Source organism: Neovison vison, chromosome 10 (genome assembly GCF_020171115.1).
Source record: "Neovison vison isolate M4711 chromosome 10, ASM_NN_V1, whole genome shotgun sequence".
Classification (NCBI taxonomy): domain Eukaryota; kingdom Metazoa; phylum Chordata; class Mammalia; order Carnivora; family Mustelidae; genus Neogale; species Neogale vison.
Window position 1 is genome coordinate 67695928 of NC_058100.1, and position 13383 is coordinate 67709310.

Here is a 13383-nt window from a genome sequence, read left to right on the forward strand (position 1 = left end):
ATGGTTTAAATAATATCAATGTATTCCCTTCCAGTCCTATAGATCAGCAGTCTCACTTGAATATCATGGGTCTAAAATTGAGGTCTCAGTGGGTTGTGTTGTTCTGGGGGTTCTAGTGGGAGAATAAGATCTGTTCTTTTTTCTTCTTTAGTAGCTGCCGGCTTTCTTTGGTGGGTGGCCCCTTCTTCCATCTTTAAAGGCCCAAAATGGTGCATAGAGTCCTTCTCAGGCTGCCATCTCTCTGCAGCGGATAAAGTCTCTCTCTTTTTAAGGACTCACGTGGTTAGATTGGGCCCACCTGGATAATCAAGAAACTCTCCCAGTCTCAAGCTCCTTAATCTTAATCACAACTGCATAGTCTCTTTTGCCATATAACATAAGATATTCACAAGTTCCAAGGACTAGGGCATGGACGTCCTTGGCAACCTACCATAGTGTTTGTCAGATGAAGAACATTCCTGTGACCAACTTATTAATTTTCATCACCAAATCCAGCGAGCTACTTCTAACCATCTGTTAAGCACCACTTACCACCTCAGCTGAACACCACTACTTCCAATGGACATCTCTGCCAATCTTCCTAAGAATCCCTTGCTTCAACAAGTCTTGTTCCCTCTTTTTCTGTGCACCTCTGCCTCTGTTCATCATGATTCCACCAGATCATTGGTCTACCATGAAGGGTCACTGTCACCAATAAATGAGGATGGGGGGAATCTGCCAAGTGCCAGAGCTTCAAAAGGATGTGTGACAAAATGGGAGAGAAGTGGGGGAAAGAGAGAATGCCCCTCTCTCCCCATTTTGAGCTATATGTGGTGAAAGCATAACAGAGCAGTGTTGTTGGCATCCATTGTACAGGCTTTTGAGTAAATTGTATTGTTGGTATTTATTTATAGTTCCGTAGAACCCTGACTTGAGTCTATGACACTGGATCATGGTCAGAATCAAGTTACAAATGCAAAGAAGTGCTGTCGAGCTTAATAAATAGATCATTTTTTTGTGTTTGATTCATCCTTTTCTGAAAATGAGATTTTTTTTTTCTTTTACTGGAAAAATAGGTTTTTGGTTGTATTTGGACATGTCTGTATACAAGCTGAGGCTCATGTGCGGACCTTCCTACTTTGGATCATTTCGGTTTTCCTGCCCTTAGCAGATTACAAGCAACACATGTTATTGATACTAGACAGAAGTATAATGGCAAAAACAAGGAATGACGGTTTATTTTCAAAAAATACTTCTTGGGACGAAGGATATAAAAGTGAGAAGAAACAAAAATGGATTTTGACAAACAGCTAAATTGATTAAAAAGACATGAAGTCTACAGAAAGCCACAAGTAGAATTCCAAGAACAGAGCTATCAGACAAGGACAGTCGGCTATAGCTGGAGACATCTTCTGAGTCTCTTTTATCATTGCGTATTGTCGTGAAGAAAAGTTAGATCATGATTCTATTCTATTGCCGCTGAGTATCGATTACGTGCCAGAGACTGTCTTCAGCACACTTATTCCACACAACAATCCTACAAGGCTGCTAGTATTATTATCCCCATTTTATGTATGAGGAAATTGATAAAGGTGAACAGAAAGGTTAAGCGTCGTGCCTGATAGTAATAGATGGGAAGTGGCAGAGCCAGGATTTGAAGCTGGACACTCTAGGACTAGACTTTACACCCCTGAGCACCACGCGGCACTCTAAGAAAATGTGGGATGTGTTTCAAAAAGGGTCTCATGAAATGGTTACAGTAAAAAGAAATGTCATTGCTTCGTGGTGATTCACAGAGCTGAATACGTGTAGGATGAGTGCCCTTTTCTATATACAGTATTCTTCAGTTTTTGAAAAAAGAGGAATATCATGGTACTTAAAAGGCTAAATCTAAGTTATCTGAAAGATTTTTGGAAAAACACATAATTTCCGGATGGTGCTATTGAACTGTATTTATTCACAAGCAGATGGATGGGGTGGGAAACAGAGAGAGGCAGTCGGTGTCTGTGGGGAAGAAGTAGCTTCCAGTGGGCAGGAAGACCTTGAGCGAGTCTTGCCTTTTCCATCTCTGTATTTCTAACACTTGGACATTTGGGGGTCTTGTTGACTCTGGATAGACTGCTCCTTTTATTGCTAGCCAGTCTTTAGAGACAGCAAATGACTCAACAGCTAGGGTGACTTTTGTATGCACACCAGCCAATCCAGAGCCCATCCCCCCCAAACATCTTATCAGGTTCTTACACTCTGGGGTCACCATTCCCTGCTTGAACGGTCTCCTGGCTGGATATCAGACAACTAGGGACATCGCCTACAGCTACTGAAATGACTCAAAACTAGTCAATCTTAAACCTCCTTATCTGTTTACCCTGCCTCTTTCAATCTTTCCTGAAAAAGCCACCAGCAAGGTTCTTGCTCAGGATTCCATCTTCAGCCCTCCCCACTCGCAGTGCTTCCCTGTGTGGCCCTTGCATTGCCCTTGCATGGGGGAGGGGGGTGGCCTGCAAAAGAGTGCCACCTTCTCCTGGCAACTTTGAATAACAAATTATCTTTCCAGCGGCAGGAATCGATGTATCCGTTGACCTCACCATGACTGAATTATGGTAAACTACATGTAAGTTTTAAAACAAAGTCTCCCTCTATTCAGTATTTCCACCACATTTTTTTTTTTTAATCCATGACATACTTGGGTAAGTAAGTGTCTTATAAAGCTAAATTCAACATTTTTTGAGGATGCATTATGAACAGGTTAGTTCTAGATATTACAGACATTTCAAAAATGGGGAAGGCATGGCGTCATTGGTAAGGGATCTCTGTTCTATCACAAGAAATATCATACATTGTTCATATACATTAAAAGAAAGAATGTGTGTGCTATTAAAGTGTGTCAAATGAAAAGCTATAGAAGTGTAGGAGGAAATAATCATTGAAACTTGTTAAGAAGGTCAGGGAATGCTTCATGAAAAAGAGCATCTGAATTGAGCCTCCAGGGTTATGGGGCATCCTGAGAAATGATTATGATTTTGGGTAGAAGAAACACCATTAATCTTAATTGAACTACACAAAGGCCCAGAGACAGGAGGACAGAAATCTCGACTATTTTCATCGAATAGAATCCTGGGGTCCCTGCCTGGGAGAAGGGCTAATCACAGAGATAGGGGATAAAGCTTTGGAAGACCTTCACTAAGGAATTAAGATGAAGTTCAGGAAAACGTTTAGGTACTGGTTGAAGCATAAACAGGTTCTATAATTATGAATTATACATGACTAGGGCAAAATATTGGTAAGAGGGAAAACCTTTTCTGTCTTCCTTTTGTAGCCAGAGACAGGTGCATAGTAAGTCAGCCTCCGTCCCCACAACTATACGGAGCCTTGGGTTTCTCGCTGCCAACACTGAATACTGGAGCAGATTTTTTGGCAGAAAGTACCATGTCTCTCCTTGGGAGAACATCTCCCTCCTCATTTTTTATTTACTGGTGCAAGGCCATAGTTTCTCCCTCCTGCCCCCATTCTTCATGAAAAATTAACTTTAGGTTAAACTCAAGTGTATTTATTTATTTCCAAAGCAAGAATTCTTCAGAGGGTGAGATTTTACGTTTTTAAAATTAAAATGGCAAGTGGGACTTAAGCATAAAGCCTAACCCTACAGAAAAAAAATAAATAAATAACGTTAATTTTATAAGCCGCAGCCTTGTGCTCTGGTGGTTCCTTTATTCTAAAGCGTCGGATAGCCACAGGCCGGCAGGGTACTCAGCAACAATCAAAAATGATTGTTTATTTGGTTGAATAACCTGACAACATATAAAAATCAAAAGTTACTGCGAGAAATGCTATCTTCCCAAATCCAAAAGAGAGCCAAAGATTTGCTGGCAAACACGTCCAGTTGTCGAGGTGCTGGCACACCCTCTCTCCCGTGTGATCAGCGATCACCGCGAAGCTGACCCTCGCCTCCATGCCAGGCAGGCAATGTCAGAGCCCATCACGACAGCCCCCTCCCTGCGCTGTGTTGCTAAATCATCCTGTACTCAGCCACAGGGAATAGGGAAAGAAAGAACGAAGTTCCTGAAGAAAGAAAGGCTTTCCTACCCGTCTTCCCGCCCTCAGCTGTTAGAACCAGCATGGAAAGGAGGTTTTGAAGTGCCTCTCTACCAAATTGCAATAAACAAACAGGAGAAACTTTATTGATTTCCTTATTCTTTGAAGAGCGAGGAAGCAGTATAGGAAATTGTGAAACAGCAATATCACGGAGCTCAATAAGTCTGTTCTCAGAGCAGAACCAAACAGACGAGGGAATTTACAGATCACCTGCTGTCCAGAGACGACTGGGCTTTGTGTATGTATTTCTGAGTACAGAGAAGTTGAGCAAACAGGCATTCATCTTTTGCCTTGCTGGGTAGGAGTCTGGAATGGACCTTGTTTCTTCTTTGATACTTTCACCTATTTAGAGCTGAAGTGTCATGCTGGTGACTGGCATTCTGAAGACCGGCCCATGAGCCAAAGTCTACCTCCCCTTACTACAGACGCATTTTTTTTTTAAGCATCAACGTCTCCAAAAAATCCTTTTGTTTTTAAATGAGATCAAGTGGCTCACCACATACGCCACTACAGACTGTACTCTTTTCTAAAGCATGGAGACTTTTGGGATGGTGCAGCTCATTGGCGTCAACCCCTGAAATTTACAAACGTAATCTCATTGCTTGGGGTATCATTGGACGACGGGGTCTGAAGCAGAGTCAACGCTCTGGGTCAGATCACACGTTTTGTTAAATGGTTACTAAAAATGACTTGTTTCCAGAATCCCAGTATCATAAATCGCACTTTACAGGACTCTCGATTATTGTCTTCCTATCTACTCCAAAAGGCCTCTCAAGTTGAAATGCAATATTTCATCTCTGACATTTAATCTATGAGGATGTCCTTGGAGATCTATTATGTCTTTAAAATAATTTACGTATATTCCTTAATGATTGTGCTATGCTGAATGTGTTATCAAAATGCTTTGGGTTTTATAAGTAGGTGCAATGGGAAAGTCAGAGTCAAACGTTTCTAGTTAGGAGTTACTACTGAACTAGGGTCAATCAGAAAAAATAAGCTCTTGATTCCGATGGTTACCCGCATTCTCAAAGTGGTACTAATGTATGGATGTCATCCTTTTTTATCATCAGCTAAACATTTCTAATAAACTATCATGGAAAGAGCACAGTTTTGGAATCGGACAAGCTTGGCTTTTTCTTCTTTGTTTGCCACCTTGAACTACTTAGCTTGGGTCATTTCTCCGAACCTCATTTTCTTCATTCCTAAAATAGGGAATTAAATATCCCTAATTCACAGTTTGGTTGGGAGGGTCACGCAAGCCCTCTGCCCAGGAGCTGTTATATTACTGGTAAGGCCAGACACTCGTTTGCTTTCAAGATCGGTCAAGCAGATCACAGTCAACCTGCTCCCCCATTCTCAGAATCTTTACTATGTATTATTCTGAAGATGAAGTCCAGAGGAAGCTCCTACGTGGTCTCCAAGCTCACTCTCAGAGACAACCCGTGAGCAGCGATCGCATCTGCAGAGGGTGACCGTGTTCCGTAGTATTTCAGTAGAAGAAGACCACAGAAGTGACACAGGTCTTTATCGGCAGCTGAAATGGCTGTATCCTTCCTGTCCAAGTGGCATGGCACCTAGAGGTGTTATGAGGTGACAATTACCGGCATCCTCCAACCCAAAACCAACCCCTCCGATGAGATTTCTAAATACTCAGGTGGAACTTTAACATCTCTAGTGCACTGAGCCAGTGTTTACAGGTCATGCGGTGCCCCACCCCCCTCCTTGGCCACACTCTGCTTAGGTTTTTTTTTTTTTTTTTAAGGATTTTTTTTATTTTTTGACAGAGAGAGACACAGCAAGAGAGGGAATACAAGCAGGGGGAGTGGGAGAGGGAGAAGCTCCTGCCAAGCAGGGAGCCCCATATAGGGCTCGATCCCATGACGCTGGGTTGAAGGCAGAGGCCCAACCCACTGAGCCACCCAAGCGCCCCTCTGCTTAGGTTTTGAGCACGAGTCACTGTGGGTGTGTTTAATAAGTAAAGACTACCAATGGGGGTGATGTAGGACCAGGGACAGAGGAAACTAATAAATGAAAATGAGTTGACATGAAAGAAACTTGTCAACATATCCAGGTGTGAACTCGTTAATCATGCTCCCAAAGCCAGCATTCTACCTTTTATCTCTGTAGCCTTTAATAATGCCAACATCCCTTGCAGTCTTCTTAGCTAGAAATGTCATCATCCTCAACAGCTCTCTTCTCCTAATCCACACATTTATTTACCTCATGAACCTTATATTTTCTTGCAGAAACATCCTACTTTTGTAAGTTTGGCAAAAACAAAAAACACATCACAACACAACACAACACAAGAGCCCTACATGATTCTGTTAATATGTTATTCTGCCCTTTCACAGAATTTGGAAGCTTAAGCTTTATTAACTTCATGAAAAATGTGCTGCTGATGACAAGCATCCTAATACTGACTTTCTCAGGGGCCTGTCGGAGCAAACCAAACTGCTGAATTTTACAGCCTTGGAGATTTGATGCTACCCCGCCACGTTCCCAGCTAGAATCTGCCTCTGGTGGTCTACCTGAGTCCCCTGCTGTGGTGAGTTCTTCACTGACCTGATGGTCCTCCTGGATAGGGCAGCGATCCTATAGGACATGATGCTATCCTTACTGCCAGCTTGACCCATGGAAAAATCATCTCATGGAACAGTCTAGAATATGCCGGCTGTTATTCAGCTGTATTGGCCCAGCCTCCTTCTCCACTCTATCTCTCTCTAATTTTCTTTTCTTGTTTTGTTTTTGTTTTTTTTTTGCTCAAGCAAGTACAGGGCACAGATGAACAAAACCCATTATGAGTTCAACCAGCAAAGAATGCCAATCTCCTTTTCTTGTGGACATCCTAATTTTCATGGATTGCCCTCTTGTTCTTTGGGGGAAGAGGGAAAGAGAAGCCTCTGTCAGAACACTGTACCAGACTGAAAACCCGTAACTCAGATGGTTCTTTCCTTCTTTCCTCAACCATTCATTTAGGAATTTCAGAGATGAGGGTGGGAACCGGGAACAGGATTGACTATGGTAAGGCTCATTCTGAGGCTCTTAGTGCATCTTTGAAGTGCTATCTGTCTCCAGTTGTTGGTTTTTATCTCAGGGGTCTGTCTTTCATCTGCGGATCTTAGTTGTGATGGCAAGATAACAGAAAAAGATAATTTATAAACCAGAATCTCGTTTTTAGGCCAATTTAGCACATTAATCAAGAATTTATGGGCCCACCACTGTCCATAATTTGTTTTATTTTCTGTCCAGGCTACCGATCTCTTTTCTCCCCCTATCCTCTGCTCTTCCTCTCTCTCCACTTTCCTCAACTTCTCTCTCTGGATGTCTTCTTCCTTTAGGACAGGCCATTTTGGATTCCAAGGAGCTCTTTAATTAAGAAAAAAAAAACTTGAATATCATATGGTCTGGTTATTTTCATACAAACGGTCATTGAGAGCTCTCCTATCCTGATAAATATCTTTAAGAGAATCCTTTCTAGACCTTCTCCATTCTGAACAACCCTTGATCCAGCCCCCCCTCAGCTGCCTTTAATAAATAGCCTCTCCTTAAATCATTCTTCATTTCAAAGCTTTTGCAAATATCTTTATGTTCCCATTTTATCCTTGATCCTTCCCTGTTCAGTGGTACACAGTTTGCCACTTGCATTCATATTTCTGACTTCACTGCCCTTCGGTTGCTGAGCACTCATGAAGTAAGCAAATCTACTTTTACACTGGGTAACTTCTTATTCGTTGGGAGAGATGGGGGTCACACTTTAATAGGTGGTAGTCTTTGGAAGACGATGTTTATTCACGACCACAAAGTCAGGCTGATTTAGTAAAATCGCACATGTGGTTAAACCCCTTGCTTCAAGTAAAAAACCCAAAGAAAAGAAAATAGCCCTCTTCAAGCCCCCAACATACAACCCCCCCATCCTAAAAAGACAATAACAAAAATTCACACTGTGTATGCATAATGAGACTATAGTAATGGGATGGGTGGATTATTCTGGAAAAAAAATATTTTTGATGTTTAAAAATACTGTGTGGTGTAGAATCATAAAAGAGCAGGGAGAGAACAGAGAATTCCCCGAAGTCTGTCTATCTTATTGACTGACAGACTGAATCAATGGGAAATAGATTCTTTAAACTTTTAAAGTTTCCCAGTCAAAGATGAAAATTAAGAACAAACAGTCTAATTTGTACCATTCTTAAATTTTAAGACACAAGAAAAATGACTTTACAGAAAGGTGCTCCCCTGTCAAGTATCTTCAGTGTGGATTATAACGTTTCTTGGTTTGAAATGAGACTTTTTAGTCTAATCTGTCAAGTCTTGCAGGCCCGCAAAGGCTGTATCAAATATGTTGGTATCTTCTGCAGCTTTAATAATTGAGTGACTTGAACTAATCTTCAGTTAAAAGAATAACCGAACCCCCCTATCCATTCATGGTCTTTTAGTTAAGGTTGATGTGTAACCCTTACGCTATTCAAAATCATTTTGTTCCTGTTTCCACTTGATGTTATTCTCAAAGTTCTCAGCTGCACGGTGCCTCTTAAGTCTCAACCTGTGAGCCATTCCTGCTGCTTGTCAGCTTTGGTTTTTAACTCTTCTGTTCTCCCAGTGTTTACTCCATTGCTTACAAATAATACTATACAAACACTGATTTTTAGAGGACCGTGCATTCATGATTAAGATATGAAAATTCTGGGTTTCTAAGCCATGTATCTCCTGTCCATATTGTTCTATGTGTATATAAATCAGATATATGTGAAAAGGAAGACGAGAGCTTTAAGTAAAACCATAGCAGGTCCAAACTGATATCAAAGATCACATAGTCTTGAATATTTTTAATCTTATTCAGTCAATGCGTTGGTTGAGAGCTACTAACCAACAGAATTTAACAGATTAGTCTTTTCCAAGAGTGATTAACTTGATCCGGAAAAAGGAACACTACCCCTCCCCCATCCTGGGAAGCTACAAGATTCTTTCTGCAGAAACAATACGTTATTGGCAATTTGTGCTCCCTCTCCTCCTCCCAGGATTCCCAAGGTAGATTAATCCCCAACTTTGAGCAGCTTTCCAAGTTCCCAGGTCACAGAGTTAAGTTTGCATCTGATTTTTAGGTTACGATCTTCACATGACTGAAACAATTCGGCATGACCTCAAGCCCCTATAAGCACCTTTGTCTATATAAAAAAAGGAATCTCTGTCCTCAAGACATTTTCTTTTTATCTGTTAGAAATTGTTATAATATACTAATTGATTCAGAACGAGACTCTTTACTGCCACCTACTGGGAAAAAATGTAATAAATACGCAAGTCTATAAATGGCACAGAACCGCTTATGGGGGCCCTGAGGTGAGGCTGGAAAACCCAATAGCTTTTAATGAAGTTTAAATTCTCTTGTTAATAACCACAAAACTGTAACAAGATCTAAGATCTTTGTTTTTCTGGCTTGGTCTCAGTGCAGAGTATAGTTTTGTTGATGGAGCGTTGTATTTCCATAACAGAAGTTTTACATTTGTTTCTTTTGCTTTAGGTTAAGTTTTGTTTTATGGCTTTAGGATTTTTCTTTGAATAGCATTTGTATGTCAATACCTATCTAGATAATGCTTGATTTCAGATGTATGGGAGTACTAAAATATCATATTTAGTTTGGCAAGTTACAAGACCAGTCTGTGTCTCATCAGGGGTTGATCCAAGTTTGGGTGGGCCTGAAGCTTATTTATTTTGGGGAAACTTAAATAGAAATGTATAAAATTATCAATATAGAGTTAAACACAAAAGTGAATATGTATCCAGAATTGAGCAAAGAACATGCAAGAATACACAATTTTATTTTATTTTATTTTTTTGAAATTTTAATAGTTTTATTTGGCAAAAAGAAGCCTAAGAATTCCTTAAAAAATATTTCCAGAGGAAACATCTTTTTACCATAAAATAAGTTTGTGTGATTTGGGAGGACACATTTCAAATGGATACTTTTTAATATATGTGCCAATTTTACAATTAATACAAAAAAGATAAAGTTGAAATATTTTAAAATTGTAAAAACCAGTCCAGGCAACATAACTACACAATCTTGCTATAAAAGTACTTATATCAAATTCTGCCCCAAATCTGTATGCGATATGGTAAATTTTCGTTCCTCAAGTCATTCTTCACTGCTGGCCGGCTATGCCATTTGCAGCCGTCTCCATTCCGTTTTCCTCTTTAAGATGTTGATACACTTCAGCTCTGTTATTAACAAGTTCAAACATCCAGCAAATTCCTGAGTTTTCTGGAACTGGCAGTATTGATTCTCTTACTCCACAGGGATAATAAGGACCCTGGCTCTTTTGCAAATACAAAATTTTAAAATGTTGACAGATACCACCAACATCAACAAATCCAGAAAAGACACACTATTTTTTATTAATTAACTGCTTGGATACTCTTGATTTTCCTCTTCAAATGACAAACATTTGTCACAATTCTAGTTGAGAAAATAGAAAGATAATTTGTTTTTTTTTTTTTCCTTACATCATTGGTAAAACTTCTTTATCATTGTTAGATGAGATGTATAGAACATGGGATTTCACAGATAAATGTTTTCGTTGTATGTATACTGCTACAGGCTTGTGCCCTAAGAACAAAAGAACTCTTACGGATTCTATTTCATTTTAATCCCATCAAAAACGAAAAAAAAATATGTACGGTGCTTTATAATTATATATACTTCATTATCAAATAATAAAGAGAACTTCCATTTTGACTAAGTAATTTAGGAGAGCTGAAGCCTCTGCTTACCATGTTTGTGTCTAAGGACTGGAAGAAATCGCCATAGATCAGCTTGCCTTTGTGTATTTTACACCTTGTTTCTTCTTCACCTCTCATCGCTCACATACTTCCAGTACTGGTTGCCCAAAGTCCCATTTTGTGTGGTATTGGCCACACACCTTTGTGTTATAATGTTCAGTGAAGAGGCACAGTGAATCCTGAAAGTCGTTTTTATAAGAATGATTGGAAGTAGATCAACTAAACAGGGAAGTGACAAAAAACCACATAAGAATATCTAGTCCCGGGGCCCCTGGGTGGCTCAGTGGGTTAAAGCCTCTGCCTTCCGCTCAGGTTGTGATCTCAGGGCCCTGGGATCGAGCCCCACATGGGGCTCTCTGCTCTGCAGGAAGCCTGCTTCTCTGACTCTTTTCACCTGTCTCTCTGCCTACTTGTGATCTCTCTCTGTCAAATAAATAAATAAAATCTTAAAATATAGTCCCTCCACAGATTACTACCACTCTATTGACACCATTTTATTGATTGAACTTGTTGAGCAGGAACTTGAAATGCCTTACTAAAACAGATGTGAATGAGAGGGTGGAACCCCACCGAAGTTCGGGCTCTTACCACCTCAGTTAAAGTTTCCAAGAGTGTGAAAGTCTGGAGCATGCCAAGACATCCTCTCCAAAGTGAAAAACAAGTCGCTGGACCCTGCACCATCTATGACAAACTTTTTGAATTTTGGATGCAATGGATAGATACCATGTTTGAGTGTGCTACTTCAACTCATCCAAAGAGTCATTTGTAACTCTGCCAGTTTGAAGCCGACAGTGAGGAAAGGAACTTAAGCTTGGCTGCTTTAGAGCTTAGTCCACGAAAGGGAAAGGCTTCCATAGAGGGAACACAGCAGTTCTGCCACTGAGCTGGAAAGGGAAAGGGACACGTGGCCATCTGGGACCCCTGATGCACTGAACTAACAGGCAAACAAAAATGGGTTCATTTTCTAGCTGACGTGATTATACCTGTTTAGCTCAGACGACTTGGGTCTCTGCTACAGAATGAGGCAATGTGGGCGGTCTGGAATCCATAGGGGTCTCTGGGATGCTTTTATTTTTTTTTTATTTTATTTTTATTTTTTTTTAAAGATTTTATTTATTTAACAGAGAGAAATCACAAGTAGACGGAGAGGCAGGCAGAAAGAGAGAGAGGGAAGCAGGCTCTCCGCTGAGCAGAGAGCCCGATGCGGGACTCGATCCCAGGACCCTGAGATCATGACCTGAGCCGAAGGCAGCGGCTCAACCCACTGAACCACCCAGGCGCCCACTGGGATGCTTTTAGAACTTGCCTACCCAAGAGTCGCGGTCATGGACGACTAGAGCAACTGAAAAAGGGAGGGGCAGCTGAGTGCTCAGACCTTTATGGAATGAAGGTTTGCATCACTCCCCCAGGTAACAAACACAGAACAGCTGAGCTCCTGAAGGCAATGGAAACAGAACAGAGTTGGAAGAAAGAAGCCAGAGATAGCAACTATGACCTCACAGACAATTACAGAACAAGTACTGTCTCGGCTTTCCGGATTTTCTCTTCTTCACATGCGCGTGTTTATGTATGGGTACCTATCATTTTTTTTTTCTTTTTTCTCCTTTCCAGTTTGACTTTATATACAGGTTGTTGAATGTTAATTCCATAGTTTAGTCTTTAGGTAATGGAATTTGCACTGGCACTGGCACTGAATATGAGCGATGATTAATATAGGTGGCAATGGATACTATGACAGTTGGGATCACGGTTCTTATTTTGAGGAGTGAGAACATATTCATGTATAAGGCATCTTGTTTTAGGTGTAATTATAGAGTTGTTCTGTTGATGTATAGGAATTCAAATATGTGGGCAAGTAAGAATGCATGCAGAAGCTGAATAGCGAAAGGGGTTGACTGTGCTGCTTACCGATTTATTACTCACCTCCAAATTAATTGCCTGCTTTATGAAAAGGGATCTGGGCCCTTTATTTCTATTTTTTCCAATGTCAGTGGGCACAACATTAAACTTTGTCAGTAGAGGGTGGTGGAGAGACATTATAGGAAGTAAGGGTTTCGCTTCCTGTTTCTGGTATGCTCTCTGGACAGTTTCCTTAATGCTCAGCTCTTGCAGTTTGAAGGTCTCTGCCCATCAGGCTCCTGGAGCTCTCCTGCAGGGCAGTGACCAACCACACTCAGCACTTCGTGGCTTCCCCAGTATTCTTCCCCAGCAGTGAATGGCTTCTCTCCCCTAGGGTGGTTTCATAGTGGAGTGTTTTAGCAATATTCTTTCCCATGAACAGCCTTCCCTGGCACACTTGAGGTTGATTTCTTGTAAGTTCTGCCAACGTGGCACCATGATGACTTCTCTGCCATTTAGGGCACCACAACCAGGCCCTTTCCAGCAATGTCTGGATCTCAGTTATGGAGGCTCTTCCTTGGGCACTCTGTCTCAGCCCTAGGGGTGGCGGTTGTTCCTTGTATCTACCTTTCCTATATTGGTCAGAGCTTTCTTTGTAACTGGCCTAACTCTTTTCACTCCAATCCACTTTTA